This window comes from Sinocyclocheilus anshuiensis, unplaced genomic scaffold (genome assembly GCF_001515605.1).
Source record: "Sinocyclocheilus anshuiensis isolate Anshui unplaced genomic scaffold, SAMN03320099.WGS_v1.1 scaffold442, whole genome shotgun sequence".
NCBI lineage: Eukaryota > Metazoa > Chordata > Actinopteri > Cypriniformes > Cyprinidae > Sinocyclocheilus > Sinocyclocheilus anshuiensis.
The window spans coordinates 498,045-515,308 of NW_015542354.1; positions in this window are offsets into that span (position 1 = coordinate 498,045).

The window sequence follows — 17,264 nt, forward strand, 5'->3', positions numbered from 1 at the left end:
TTGTGCTTGTTTTTGAATCGGCCCGGGAATTGCTGGGGAGTTTGGAGCAGGTACTAAATCAAGGCCAGACTGTCTGATCACTCAGTTGTTTCACCAGAACAAGCCCTGATACACCATTCTGTGTTATTTACAGCTTTGTTTAGAAACTTCATTCTAAGTGAAGCTTCCGCTGTATTTAATGCCCTGGATTTCTGAAAACAATCTGTGCAAAGTTTCTGCTGCATTATTTGGTTGCTGGCTGGCAGAATGAATGCTGGAACAGCGTTTTGTTGCTTGTTTTTTCAGCTTTATACTTCACTTGCTTCATGTGAACTTGTTAAAACACTGTCATGGCACAGCTGGCATGTGAACGTTGTATTGCGTGCAACTGTGATGTTTAATGCTTTCCTTTGTATTCACACCTTCAGTCCATGGTAAAGCCAAAAAAAGTAAAGGTTTTTACCTAATAATTTTTGTCAAATCTGTGATGCTTTATCAGTAATTGTAAAACGACAACTGGCCACTGACAAATAAGAGAGTCCATGATTAAGAAAGGGAACAAAAAACATTTAACTACTCATTCATGTTAGTTTCATATAGTAAAAAAAAAAAACCCTGTATACTGTTTTTAAGCAAAGTTGATTGATTGATTGATTGATTGATTGGCTCTCATGTGGCACAACCAAGTAAAACTGACACATTTTCCTTACCTTGAATGCATGTGATATATGTATACATATTGAATACATCTTAATTAATCATATTTTTAAGGTAAACAAAGAGGACTATAAAACAAGTATGTTGTTTTCCTGCTGATTTTTTATTTTATTTCATTTTAATTGTTTTTGCTAACCCTAATTTTTCTTATTTTAAGCATCAACATCACTAAATTATAATACGTGTATCCTTAAAAATGAAAAACAATTTACATTGGGGGTAGAAAAAAAATCTTAAGGCATGACAAAATGTTAACTAATAGATATCACCATACTTTCCCCAGTTGATTAATTACAGTACATCAAGACAATTGTTTTGCACCAAATGGGGCATTGTATAATTAAATATGCACTAATTTGCATAAATGACAAGCACAGAACTCTGAACACTGGATAAAATCTGTGTTTATTTTGTTGATATAGTAGAGTGTTTACAGAGGGGAGAATCATATAGAATAAAATTGTTTGGTACATGTAAGTGCTGCTGAAGTGGAGATTCCAGGCTCAGTGAATGAGTAAGAAAAAAATAAGTATTTTGAGAAAACAAACTTTAAAGACATGTGTTGTGATTGAAATCTACAGATGCAAACCGATAAAGTGATAAAATAAACACTTATATGTTTAGTTTGTACATTTTCGTTCCACTAAACTGAAAGAAGATATGATATTGATGTTTTTTTTTTGTTTTTTTTTGCCTGTATGTCTTGCTTTCATTAAAAATATACATATTCTCTGAAAATAAATCTTAATATCTTACGCATTTTTTACGCAAAAATACTGAGAAACAGATTTTCTTTGTTTTCACTCAACCGGCCTGAGCAAGCACAGATCAATTCAGTTGTGGAGGTGGAGTCTGAAATAAGGTTTTATGAGAGGTTTTTCTTACTGTGGCTTCTCCACTGTGTGTGTGTGTGTGTGTGTGTGTGTGTGGTATTTGTGGAGCTTACCTCTGCTCTCTCGTTGAGTGGTAAGCCCTGCTCTCCTCTGGCCATTTGATGAATAAATGCTCTGAGAGTCCCAAAGCTGGTGACTCCTCTCCTCAGCTGGGAGAGGCACATTAATGCCAACATCACTGAAATGTTTACAACGGTGCCGAAATAAACACAGCTCTGTGCACCTGAAAAGGAATTAACACACATATTAGCATGCATAAAACAAAAGTGCTAAATCAAAGGATGGCCCAGATAGAAGCTTCACGGACGCCACTGAAAAACTACACAGCTTAAAGCTTTCTCTTAATATAAAACATCTATCTCTAATGTCTGATGAAGAAACAGAAATGGAAATGGATGTCTATTAATCAAAAGACATGCCAAACTAATAATAATAATAAACGAATCCTGTGTTTCAGAGAGGGAATATTAAGAGTTTTCTTATTCACGAGCACATCCTCTTGTTGTAAATGTATTCCCGAACATGAGTTCCAGACTTGAAGCTCTATAAATTGCTTAGTGTAAAATGTTCTTATGCCATTGCTAAAATAACACTGCTTGGTTTGTTTGCCTTTTGTATTCTGGAGGAGTTCATCAGTTCATCTCTTTATTTTGTCTCTGTGCTGTCAGTTCCCTGAAATAGTGCTCAAAGACAGACAGATATACACACACACAAAGACACACACAAAGACACACTGTGGAAGCTTTGTATACTCCAAAGACCATCAAAACTTTTTCAAAAACCTTTGCTCACTTTTCTGGACTCTACAGACTCAGAAGAAGAAAAAAAAACACAGTAAGCCTCTGAAAAAAAAAATAGCAAGAAAAGAAAAAAAAAAAGGCAAGGTTAAGTGGATTTGTTGACTTGAACATGAAAAGCACTTTAGTAAAAACACACATATATGTAATGTCAGCCAACTCCTCCACATCGCCCATTCCTGAGAGCAGGGGATATTCATGTGTGTGGGCTTTAAAAGAAGATTTAAAGACAAGAAAAATATTTGACGAATATATAATCACCTTCAAATTTCCACATAAAGAAAAAATAAATAAAACTGCAATACTAAGTTATACTGAAATGTTTGCATTACTTCTTTCATCTCAATAATTAACAGTTCAGTGACAAATAAGATGAAGAAAAAAATGATCTATGATAAAGAAATAGAAAAATCTTTGAAAAAGTAGTTTAAACAGTTTTTTATTCACGTTGGTTACATATGGTTTATAACAAAATGTTTATTACAAAAATAAAATATTAAATGTAACAATGCTGTGTAACCATCATGTAAAAAGCTGACACAACTTCAATTGTCAATGATCAATCAATCAATCAATCAATCAATAATTTCATGTACTGTTTTATTAAACAAATATTGTAAATTATTTATTTGGATTAATAGGATTAAAAGGGTCTGCAATGGTAATTTCTATGATAACCTTGTACTGTTTTTTACTGCAATTTTGGAAATTAAACTGCAATGAAATTTAATTGAGAAATTAAATACATGTGCTTATCACAGAAGATATTGTGTCTCTGAATTGCATTTTCATGTATTTTTAACATATTAATAGATAGCAAAATGAGCATCACATCACTAACCCTAATTTATCTGTCAGAAGCCAGAATGCTTTTGCACTAACTGCCTATCTATATCTCGAAAACCTTTTGCCGCTCATTGCCCAGTTTACACAATTGTTACAACAAGGTATGTCCAGAGAAGTGAGCCTTTCGTAAGTCGAATTCACTAGAATTCACAATTAAGTCTAGAATCACTTTTTACTCAGTCAGAACTGATATCCGGCTTCAACCCCACGCCGCTTCATCATCAAAGACCAAAGCAACATTAACAACCATTGCTGGGAAAAGGACAAGAAACGGCCCTCGACACGACTCCAGTGCTTAATCACAATCACCCAGAGCTCCGGACCTTTGTAAGGGATTCAATCACTCTCGCTTACAGGGGCTGAACTGCACCTCCCTGACCCAGAGAAACCCTCTCCGTCCTGGGGTTCTTCAAACTCCAGAACCCCCTGCTACCGTTATTTCCTCTGGTGCTTAAGCTGGGAAAGCACATCGATAAAAGTGTCTCGGCACACACTTGGGCTCCTGTTGACAGTATTGATCCGGAACGCGAGGGGGGGCTGTGCGGACGGATTTCGCTATCGGATTTTAAAGGAGGCAGGTGAGGAGAGTATTGAAAGGCCTCTTGCGCTCTTCAGAAATATTAGATACGGGGCCACAGGGAGCTGCAGCAAGGCACTGTGGGTGTCAGAAATGACGGCGAGAGATAAGGAAAAAGCAAGAGGTAGGTTGTCATTGGGTTTAACCTCCAAAAAGTGTATGCAAGTTTAAGACTGTGGAAAACTGGCTTTCCTTTGAAGGCTTTTGAGGAGGACTGCATGACAGAAGCTGGCACAACACAACAAACACAAGGCCAACGAGGCATATAAAAGTGCTGTAGTAAAAATATGAACTTTGAATGCAAAACTTAGCGTTTCTGTTGTTGCAGTAAGAAAATGTTAAAGTTAGCATTGTAATCGTCTTCTTTATTGTGATGTATGTCTGAGTGAAATGGCTTCTTGAATGATAAAAATGTAGGGCCAGTCTTAAAGAGAAGTTAATGTTTTATTAATTGCACACAAATTTTAATTATTGATTTTATAAAACTTAGATTTTAAGGTGACTTTAAAGGAAGAGTTTACCCAAGAATTATTGGAAAAAATGCTTTTTTTTTTTTTTTTTTAAAGGCCACTCTTTAATTTAATGAAAGTGAACTATACTAGAGCTCAAACTTTAAACATGACATAATATAACGGTATATCATACAAGTGTTAGTTGTAACTATTTGTGATATTGCAAGTGTTCTGAAACATCAGATTTGTAAAACTCAGATTGTAAATGAACTGTTAAAGGAATACTTAACCACAAAATGAAGGTTATCATTTACTCTTAAATGAAGAATCACTTTATGAACTGGTTCACCAGATTCATTGAAAAGACATCACTGAGAAAATGATTCATTCACAAATAGAATGTCGCTACTTTATTTCATTAACACACTGAGATGAATTAAGGTGGATTTTAAGATATTTTGAGAATAATGTTCTAAATTTCAATCTGTTCCTCAAAGCTGTCATTCCCACAAAGCTTTTGTATGACTAACAGCCCTATATACTTCAAACAAAGTCAAAAAATGAACTGGTGTGATGTCATTCCAAACAAAGTCAGGCCAAAATGAAGTACATTTGGAATTAATTTCAGGAGTTCGAAACAGTTTCTGGAAAAGTTTGCTCTGGCTGGTAAACACCATTACCATTGTTCCAAGACGATTACATAATAGGTAATTCTCCGGTTGATTTCAAACACGTGGCACATATTCATTTTACATATTCATCTAGACGCCCAGCATCGGGATGTTCGCTACCAGTATACCGCTGCAAAGGTATATTGGACTTAAAGCATTGAATGAGAGAAAAAAGAGAGTGTGTTGGGGACTTTATAGTGTATAAATCAAATGCACTACTTTTATGATACTGTACATTTATGTCATTGTGGAGCTTGAAATGCCTCATTTTCATTATATTGAAAAGAGAGGCCAGGTTATTCTTCAGAAACTCTCCTTTTGTTGAATGAAGTGGGTTTGGAAGAACACGAAGGTGAGTAAATGACAGAATGATCAGCCCATTTAAGTGTATACCAGCTCGATACAGTATAGTCCTGATTCAGAAGTGGCATTAAGCACTTTTGAAATATTGAAGTGGAAGAAGAGTTTAAATATAAAGATGGGAATCTTTAAAATGAGTATCGAGTCAGCGGATGACAGACACCTCATAAAATAAAATTTAAGCACACACTTTCAGACAAGCTGTAAGCCCACGGAATACAATAATTACAGTGCTCTCTAATTTGACAAGTGTTCCAATGATCAAATAAATTCCCGCTCAGGAGATTAAAAGTAGACGCTTAATCGATTCCATCTGCACATTCCGCCATGTGTGCCGTTTTGCCTGACACCGACAACACATCACAAACTCATTTTACCTGATCTAAGATCAGCCAAATCATGATCCTGGTCAAATCCATTTCCATTATAAGAAAAGCTGAGGAGCAGGTCTCAGATCAGTGCAAAAGGGCAGCATCTAGCAAACACCCATCATGCTTTGTGGAATATAATGGGTTTTCTCCTAGCGGTGGCGGGAAAGAGAGAGATCACAGAAAGGACAGATGAGGGACAGCAGAGCTCCCCTCTTCCCATTTTCCAGCTTTGTCACGGTCCCTGTCTCTTAACTCATGATCCTGTTTGAGTCAGGGGTTAATCCGCCTCTGCCCCAAGGACACAGAAGATTCCAGAAATCATAAACTCCACTCTGCCGCTGCACACATTCATACTCCAATTTCCAATTTGAGTCTGTGTGTTTTCGTGTGACAGTGAGAGCAGTGTTACACAATCAGGCATTTTAATCTTATGTTATTCTCAGTGGCCACATTCAGTCTTATGAAAACAAAAACACGGTCATATTTGACAGGCACCGAAATGCCAGGAATATGACAGCTTCCCAGAAGAAAGAATATGACAGAAATTCTCACTAAGCTTACTTGGGTGAAGGCTATGTAATGCAAGGTGATTGAAAATCTGTCAATAACATTTTGAAAAAAAAATCCTTTCTGACATTTAATTATGAGACTGGGGCTAGTTGTCACATTTTTACTCCAGTATATCTCTCAGGGCAAAAGGGTTATAAATACTTTTGAAAGTAAAAAAAAAAAAAAAAAAAAAGAAAAAAAATGTACTGACCCCAAACTTTTGAATAGTAGTGTATATTGTAACACAAAATTTCTATTTTGAATAACCACTGTTCTTTTAAACCTTTTATTTATCAAAGAATCCTGAAAAAAATATCACAGGTCCAAAAAAAAAATAATAATAATTAATTAATTAAGCAGCACAACTGTTTCCAAAAATGAATTTTAATGCATTGTATATAATGAATAGAAAATTAAAAATGTAAAAGAGGTATAATATTATGCATGTTATGTATATTTTAAGTTTTTTTGTAATTAATAAACATATAATTTTTAATTTAAAAAAAAGTTTCATATCATTGACCCAGTTACACAGTCATTGTGTCAGTTTCCTCATATAGACAACTGCCTATAAAGAAACAGAACTGAAGAAATTCAATAAACAGAATTACTGTGGTTGAACTTATGTTTGGGTAAGTTCTTCAGAAAGAACTTTCTGAAATTCCCTGTATAACAGGTTTATTTCTCTCAGTCGTTTCTCGCAGCTGCAGACTGTTTAAACCTTGTAAAATATGACTGAGGTGTTTTACAATGAACAAAGCAAACAGTATTTACAACAATCTGTCGCCATTATTCCTCAGTGTCATGTAACATGCAATGAAAGACAAAATGTCTCCGAGTTTAATGGAGCATCCTAATTAGAAACCTCCTTTGCACTGACCTTTCTCAAATGACCAGGGAGGAACAAAACAGCATTTATATTCATTTTTACCTTAATGTTTACACCTGCAGTCCTCCAATAAACAACTGAAATACAACACAGACATTGATTAAAACATGATTGTCTATGAAAAAGCAATGTTATTGTGTTAGAGCAGATGTGAATTTAACAGAGCATTATGCTTTAGTTTATGAAGCCTAAGTCACTGAGTCTTTTAGTTTGTAGTTTGAATAAATGAAGGAATATATTATTAACAAATAAATATAAATGTCACATGGACCTTATATTAGGATGCCCATCGGAAAACCCACAAAGTTCTCATTTGATTATTTCAAATAAATCTGCAGACTTTAAATTGTTATCAAGCAATCAAATGACAGAACTCCAGCAAGATACTCTCAAACAATGTTTATGATGGTCTTATAGCCCTTTAAAATTACACAGAGAGCCATTTCCCCGGCTGCCCTTCTCTCCTCCTTCTCTCTGTCTTTAACCCCCTCTCTCATTTTCTAGTGGCTCATTGACTTTGGAGGCACAAACTCATTAAACTGCTTCTATTGCACTGACTCAGCTTCTATGATATAGGTAGGGTTTGCTTCATTACCCTTCTCTCTAATTATTGATCTTTTTTTTCTTCTTCTTCTTTTATATTGAAGGAGCTTTTCACGGAGTTCAGACACATAAGCATAGAAAAATCTTTCCTGTCAATCTTTTTTAATGTAGAAGGAAATTAGATTTAACATTAAGAAATAGCTAAAGTTCAATGCAAGTTAACCTCAGTCGAAAAAGAGAGTGAGATGTTTATAATTTTATATACATACTGTTCAAATGTTTAAGGTCAGTCATTTTTTTTAAGAAATTAATAAAATGTATTAAAATTAACTTTTAATCAAATGCATTAAATCATCAAAAGTGTCATTTATAATGTTAAATATATTTATGTTACACAGAATTTCTATTTGAAATAAATGCTGTTCTTTTGGAAGTTCTTATCAAAGAACCCTGAAAAAAAAGCATCAGTTCCCACAAAAGTATGAAGCAGCACAACTGTTTTCAACATTGATAATAATAAGAAATGTTTCTTGAGCAGCAAATCAGCATATTAGAATGATTTCTGAAGGATCATGTGACACTGAAGACTGGAGTAATGGTGAGCATAAAAGGCTTCAACTTTTACCCAGAGAAGGTTCGAAAGGTTTTTTTTTTTGTTTGTTTTTAAGTCATGCATATTTTTGTGTCTTGTCTCTATTTTTTTAACAGTGAGTATTCTAACATTTATGGTTTGGCCCCATTCACTTCTTTCATAAGTGCTTTTTTTTTTTTTTTTAAACCAAACGAGGAACGAGTTTTGATTCTGAGCTTAACTTGAACTGAACCCAGAATGTTCCATTTATGTTAAACGTTGCAAACAACCACCTCTTTTTTTTCAGTCAAGAAACTTCTCCAGAAAAAAATCTGAACCTTATCCTTTGAGCTACTCAGCATTTCTCCGCTTCTCCAAGTCCACAATAAGTTTCTCTTTTGATCTCAGACAAAGCGATAGCTTTAGCCTGACCACAAGGTTCTGATGATGCCTGAAGTGTCCCAACAGCCCGAGGATGAACCAAGGACGTCTCTTACAGTGTGAGAAGGGTAGGGCTCACAATTAGATCCTAGATCCTTAGATTCTGATTAACACCTTCATTATATACTTCAAAGGTCTCCTTTGTGTGAGACATCCAAAGCTTTCTGCAGGCTTGATCTCAGTGTCTTGCATGCTGATGACCTGACGTTTAATTAAAAGGTCCTTAATGAGTTTACGGATCACTGAGGCTCAGTATTTACCCTATATTGCCGAGTTTGAGGGCGAGACAGCTACCGCTGAGTCTGCTGGGCAATGCTGAAGGTGACCGCAGCAAGATGTCTACAACTTCCTGTAAAAGCTGTCATCACTTTAACCAGCAGTTGTATTGGGCCTAGAGCATTTACACTGGCAGCTGAAGTCTCTCTTTTTTTTTTTCTTTCAGAAAGGGTCTTATTATAATCAGTGTGGCGTTACATCCAAAAGACATGGGAGGAGACATTATTATTCGCTCTCATTTAAAAGTATAGTACATCATTTTCTGGTTTCAAGCTCCATAGCACAGTCTTGGTGGACGCCAAAAAGGTTATTTGCTGTAATAAACAAAAGCTGTAAAGCGCAATCTACTACTCTATCGGTAGAAGAGATGGATAGATGCTTTAGCAGGGGATTACATAAACACACACTTATAGTTTGAGAGTGTGAAAGTGGATTTTGGCAATGTCTTTCTTCTCCCTCCCAGAGAGAGAACAGCATGGCGTTAAAAGATTACAATCAATGCAGGCTCCGATCCTCTGTTTATCATAAGTTATAAACTGAAATGACTCACAGATCAATGTCACATGTCACACAGTGGAAATCCGATTTACAAGCTTCAGTCCCTGAGAGGAGCATGGATGTGTGTATCCCATATTTACGCCTGTGAAGAGAGTGTATTAGTAGAAAGAAAATAAGAGAGAAACAGTGTATTACATTGTAAAAACTGATGACCTGCAATTGATAAAGAGCTATTTCTACCTGATTTAACCCATAAAATCTAGTTTGGTTGGTATAAATTAATGTGTTTAGGCTGATTCTCTATGAAATAATATTTTTGTCTTGAATAAAACCTGTTATAAAACCGGTGTAGAGTGGCGGAGAGAATGTGTATATGTATATTTCTTTAACTCTGAAGGCTTTCATGTCTCAGCTGTAAAATTGTATTAATATACAGTGGGTACGTAAAGTATTCAGACCCCCTTAAACTTTTCACTCTTTGTTATATTGCAGCCATTTGCTAAAATCATTTAAGTTCATTTTTTTTCCTCATTAATGTACACACAGCACCCCATATTGACAGAAAAACAGAATCGTGTATATATATATATATATATATATATATATATTTAAACTGTCTTAAAACATTTTTGTCATTATCCTTTATTTTTAGCCACTTTTCAAATGTTTTATAGATAAATTTTAACTTTACTTATTGTTTTATCCAGACAAAGAAAATCCATCATAAAACAAATAATTATTACATATGAAAATCATTTATATCAATTTTTACAAAAGTTTCTACTGTTGCTCTATTGTGGCATAATTTCCATCACAACCAACAGTTCTGCCCTAAATAAGGTTTTCAAATTTGTGTATCTGGTTACAAAAGAGAAACAGATGTTAGTAAGGTGAGCTGGAAAAAAAGTCATGATGTAAAAGATAAAAAATAATGTAGGTAAATAGCATGAACAGAATAATTCCAATCAAATTATGATTTTGTCAAATTAAGCAAAAAGCGAGAAAATATTGTGTAATCAAAATTAGGCTTAGTGAGAAAAAGAAATTGGCCATTTTATTCCAAAATATTTAAAAAGTAAGGTGTTTTAAGAGTTTATTTTCTAAAAGTCCACATTTATTTTCTAAAAGTGGTCATAATTGAAGAAATGCTCTTGTATGTATGTTAGTTAGCAGAAAGAACGTGTGTGAGTGTGTTTTCCCTCCTGAGCACCTTTTGCATGCTGATTGTAACTCAGTCTCCACATCTCATACTGAAACGCTCATTACCATAAGAAGGAACATTTCTTCTCTCTGTATTTATATGGGTCACTGAAGTCTTGCCAGGGTGACCAATGAGGTTCAATTCAAAGACATGTCACCTATAGCTGAAGGCTACTGCCTGTTTGCATCAGAGTCTAGACTTGACTACAGACTTTAAGAAGTTTTCTAATCCTGATTAAGTTTTTATTATTATAATTATTAATTATGTCCATCAAATTGGCAACACCCCCTCCCACAATCCCATCTGTCTCACTGAGGATGTGGCAAGAAACACAGTCTCACACACACACACACACACACACACTCTCTCTCTCTCTCACACACACACGCACACACACACACACACACACACATAGAGAGAGAGAGAGAGAGAGAGAGAGAAAGAGAGAGAGAGAGAGAGAGAGACAGAGAGAGAGAGAGAGAGAGAGAGAGAGAGAGAGAGACATTGTAGACTACAGAGCTCCTGTAGATGCTGGAGACAATTTGACATTTTCAACAAAAAAAAAATATATATATTCACGCTATAAAAACTGTTATTTTAAAGCCAACCTTAAACATTAAAATATTATAATCTTTCATTATAATAAAATATATTACTATTAAAAGCAACTAATTTTTCTAAACCTATTAATTTTTCTATTGTGCATTTTTCTAATTTAAAAGTCAAATTATTGCAAATTATATAATCAGCAATAATATACATTTGTCATATCATCTTAAATACCATGTACCCTATTAGTTATTAATTCTATGTTAATGTAACATTTTTCAAAATCCTAACATGTTTGTTTATTTTCAAGTTAAAATTAGATTCTGAATCCCAGATGTTGGATGTGGTTTCCGACTTTTGTATCACACTGTATATATGTTCATGTAACACACTGAAGACAACAAACATACGAATGTAGCAAAGTTATCTCAGTGGTACCAGATATCGCAACTTTCACTTTGCACTTCACATTTTCTATTAGTGCCCTTGTGAATGAGAACACTGTCAAAACACTGCAGCTGTTCTGCTTTAGAGTAGTTAGTATGCTTGTTCTCTCACTTTAGAGAAATGTACCTGCAGAACTTGCACATGACAGTATTTTAAGCATGTTGGCACTGCTTTGTGTTTTAATTAGAATTTAACAGCACATATGTAATTAGGGTTGTTTTGTCAAAGCTGTCCTAAACTTGAAAAGTGAAACTGTACAAATGAACATGTGTGTCATTACTTAAAACCTAAAGACCACATCTATTGAAGGTAGAATTCAACAATAAGAATAAAGTACCTTTAATCTAATTAGTAGAACAGCAGGCTAACCACAGCAGGAAAATAAAAAGCTAAAGTAGGTCCCACTTTATATTACACATACAGTATGTACTTTAAATATTAGTACAATGTATGCACACAGTGAGTAACCTGTAATAACTAACATTTAATAATTTGCATTTTTCATTACATAGTACTGTCGTTAAATATACGTATAAAGTGAGTCAAGCTGTGTATATTTTATTTATGTCTTGCTGTCTTCAGATCTATTTACGCAAAGAAGCAAACAGATTATTAAACATTCATTTCTGTTTGAATGAACCCTTGTATGATTTCAAGGAAACATTTAATACGTTATCCAGAGATATTTAAAGGAGATATTCTCATGTGAGATATGTATGAATAAAAATGCCACTTAAAAAGGAATCTGAGATACATTTGTAAAGCATAGTATTTACTGACTTGTTACTGTTTCAAAATGTGCAGCTGGTTTGCCTTAGGGTTACATTATGACATTCAAGCACCGCCATGAACGGATGATAAATTTATGTAATACGGAATCAAATATTGTCTCAATCCATTAAAATCATAGAGTTGTTCATCTGCTATACTATGTTGAAAGTAATCTCCGTGTACTGTAAATGTCACAGCGATAGTAATAACTAAACAGCCAGAGCACAATTTATGAAAGCCATTAAAGAGGAGAATGCTGAAATTATGTTACAGGCCGTGCAGAAAGGCCTGACACAGCAGATGGTATAAATGAGCCCAAATCAAATTAAACGAAATCAAACTGAAAAAAGGGGCTTCGCTTGGGTAAGATGTAACATTTATATTTGTCCCCCATGTTCAACTCAACTTCTAATTACATTTGTGTTGATTTTGAGCTGTAATGTTAAATAAATGGCCCAACGGTGGATAATTTGAAGTATTTGTTGTGAAATATACATGGAATGAAAGAAGCCCTTAACACTTCATCTTCGCATGAGTTTTGATTGTGTTAGAGCTCTTTCAGGCAGGGCACAGCTGCTGTGGAGTTCTTTTAGTCAATGTCTGTACAAAACATCAATGATGATTTATGAGAATTAATTAGAAGCAGCATACTAATGCTAATGCTATTAACCTCATGGAGTCTGACATCAAAAAATGTTTTTCTCTTTTGTGTTTCCAGTCACTCTAAAATATAAAGGTTCCCATTAGAACCAAAATCTAGATGTCATTTGAACCTTTCTAAGTTCCATAAAGAGATTCGTAATCTCCTTAGAAAACATTCTACGGATGTGTTTTTCTCAAATAATCCATACAGTCAAGGACAGCAGTTAAATACACAGAATAAAAAAACTTGTTTATGTCAACAACTGTTACAATTCATTCTGTCATAACATTAATACCTTTCCAAAATGTAATAAAATTTGATTCTAATAGAACTTGCTAGAAAAAGGCATAAACCTTTACACAACAGGTGTTATGAATATGCACACACATGTTGGGTTTCCATGTTCTATGGGAACATTCCCAGCCCGATCTCACGGCATTTCATACATATTTGATGAGGTGACTAATTCGTATGAACTACGAATTTGTATGATTTGTGAAAAAAATGGTTTCTCCAGTCACGGTGACGCTGGAGTGTGGCAGTCCCACGGAGCTCGTACTGCATAGATGGTGGGCTGAGGGCGAGCAGAGGGGCTGCCAGACGACAGCGGATGAGGAGGCAGGAGCAGGTGGGAGGGCGGGCATTTGTAAGCCTCCGGGCTTTCAGGCCAGAACTTAGGAACGGGAGCCCTCTCCTCTCCGGTGTGGCACAGTCGCCGCGCCATACACAGCTCACCCTCAGTCGCGGTGCAGGGGGCGGAGCTCCTCTCCACGCTCACACCGTCCGCCGGCTTTCTCCCTCGTGGCGGGCGTTGTTGCCGGCTCACACACCTTGACTGACGTCATTTGCAGCTCCATCGCTCCGTGCGGCGATGGCTCGTCGGTCGCGGCGGGCTCCCGATCACCGTCAGCGGTGGGCTCGGGCATGCGCTCCGCGCATCGGGGAGATGGTGGGCTGGGCACTGGGTCGGGAGTGGAACTGGCGAGATTCTCCTGGGGAGATCCATTTCTCACCAGTGTCCACTCCACAAAGGCGGCGAAATTCACTCGAGGACCATCTTCGGACAACAGCGCTCTGCACTAGATGTTCAAACTGGTGTCGTAGAACGTACAGAGCGCGTCGTCCGGGTAGCTGGCTAGAGCAGCGATGACCAGGAACAGTCTGGTATGGCCCTCAAGCGATCTCTCCCCCTGCTCCAGCAGGAGGAGGAGGTATTCCGGACGGGAGAGGGGATCCATAGAAACAACAGAAACAAAAAAACACTGAGGAAAAACGGAAAAAAAATGGAGGGTAGACACATGGAGGTAACTGTATTTGGTCGGGTCTTCTGTCACAATCCGCTGGAGCATGTGCACGAGGAAACGAGGAGATGTGGAGATTTCACAAAAACGAGAGTCTTTAATAGTCCAACAGGGAGTCAAAGAGCACAAGGAAGACGTTTACAACAAGTAGACCCGACGAAAAACTAAGGAACAGACAGGAACTAATATACACAGGATAATAAGGAACTCACGTGCAAGGAATCATAAGGCATTAAAGGCAATCAAACTAAACAAGAACAGGAAAGAGACCAGAAACAAAAAAACACTGAGGAAAAACGGAAAAAAAAATGGAGGGTAGACACATGGAGGTAACTGTATTTTGTCGGGTCTTCTGTCACAATCCGCTGGAGCATGTGCACGAGGAAACGAGGAGATGTGGAGATTTCACAAAAACGAGAGTCTTTAATAGTCCAACAGGGAGTCAAAGAGCACAAGGAAGACGTTTACAACAAGTAGACCCGACGAAAAACTAAGGAACAGACAGGAACTAATATACACAGGATAATAAGGAACTCACGTGCAAGGAATCATAAGGCATTAAAGGCAATCAAACTAAACAAGAACAGGAAAGAGACCATATAAAGGAAACACAGGAAGAACTACGGGGGCAAAACGGGTCCAAAATGGGTCCAAAAATCTGACAGTAATGGTTTTTATACTGTCCAAACTGTCTTTTCTATCCTCTTTCCCCTAAACCTGACCCCTCACAGAAAACTTTGTGCATTTTTAGATTTTCAGAAAAAGATAATGCTGTATGATTTATAAACTTGTTTTCCCATGGGGACCAAAAAAATGTCCCCATAAGGCCAACATTTACTGGCATTACTATACTTGTGGGGACACACACAGCATAATATTAATGCTTTTTTTAAATTCTTCATAGAACCAACTCTGCAACTGTACTCTGCAACTGTAAACACTAAAAAAAGGTACTTGATACAAAGGGAGTTATTTGCTAAACCTATAAGAACAACTTTAAGAACATTTTTGAAAGCTGGCGTACACCACACAACTTTTGCCCAGATTTCAAAGTCTGGAGAAGCTGACGCTAGTTGGCAAAAGTCAGAGCCAGTCTGCAGATCTGAGTTTACAGATTTCATAGAAAACCGTGTAGTGTATGATGGTCACAAACCATTTTTTTTTAGCTTCAGACCATGATTCCATCCAGTCAGAGGATATCAAACATGTTTGATATTTTGAGCTGATTTTAGAACACATATTGTTTTTATTTTTCACGCATCTCTTAGCAACAAGGCGCACATTTCTTCAAAATGACTTTAACATCTGGTAGTGTATGAGCCTCAGTCATTTAGTCTATGATGCCTAGTTTTTTCTGTTTACAAAGTCGGTAAGTGAATGATGCCCAGTGTTTTAAAGTTGTGTAGTGTCTTCCAGCCTTAAGAGTGTAAAGTAGATTTATTCATTTAGCAGGTGCCTTTATCCACAGCGACTTAATGTGTATTTGGCTGCATCTGTGTCCTTACATAATGCTTGTAAAGTGTTTGCATTTCTCTCCCTGTGCATGTCTGCTTGAGTGCTGTGTGCATATATCCGTGTGTATGTGTGTTTGAGTGTGTGCTTGACTGAGTCAGTCCACTGTTTGTTTTGCCCTGTTGTGGCTGACTGGGCTGTGAGTGTAGACTTTGTTTGCTGCTGTTTTGATCGCTGTGTGTTCCCTGCAGGGACAGAATGGAGGAAACAGAAAGAGAGGGAGATGGAGAGAGAGAAGGAGTGTTACCTAGCTGAGTGGAGGGGAGTTGAGGCCACTAGCATGCCAAGTGTTCCCTCCAGACCCTCTGCCTGCTGCCTACAGCTCACTCACCACTTAGTGAACACAAGCGTGACGAGAGGAATGAGGAAACCCTGCATCTTCCATCACTCCATTCTTTCTCTCCACATCACCATCTCTCACTGATTCTTAGCCTATCTCCATCCTTCCAAACATCACAGATTTCATCAGAGCTCATCTTCTGCTTCTTTCTTTCTCTCTCACTCTTCTCCCTTTCTTTTCTAAACTGGGATTAGGATTTGACTTTCAGTAGTAGGTTGCAATGGTGTATGAATTAAACTCTTCAGAGGAGGAAGTGTGTATCACATGCTCTAATCCAGAGATCAACCGAGAGGACACATACGGAAACAAGGCCTTGAGCCTGAAACCAAGATACTGAAAATCTCGTTCAATATTTACGAAAAATTTATAATGGCGTCCAAAAATCTGAGATCACCAACAAAAATTATTCTATTTCACACTGTTTTCTAGTTGAATAATTATTTTAAATTTTAAATTGTTAATATATTAATTAGATTATAAATGATAACATAATTACATAAGGAAGTAAAGGGTTTTATATGGTATGCCTCACATTGTAGGATATAATTTGTTTAGATTCTTAAACATTTCTCGCTCATTTAATGTCATAAAAATATATATATTTTTTAATCCTAAAGTAAAAGCTTTATTTTATTTCCAGGTTTAACTCAGATTTTGAATCTCAGATTTTAAATGTTGGTTTCCAATGCACTCTCTGGCAATTCACAAATATTTCATAATTTGGCAAACTGGTGGCTAATTCATATTAGTTTATACAATTTTATTTATATGTTTTCTTACTGCCTGCTGAAAAATCATATATTTCCGTACACAGAAAGAAAGAAAGAAAGAAAGAAAGAAAGAAAGAAAGAACTTAAATAGTACATATTTTACAAATTAAGGGACCATAAGAAATGCAAATTATTTAAAAACTACTTAAAAACACATTACATCATTTTAAATATTGTCCAAATGTAAAAAGAGTTTTGCATTGAACAATTTTGCTGAAATGCTAGGATTGTGAGTTTTCAACATGCATTTGAATAGGCAGGGGTTGAATTGGGATTTGTTATGTGGGGGGGGGGGGGCTT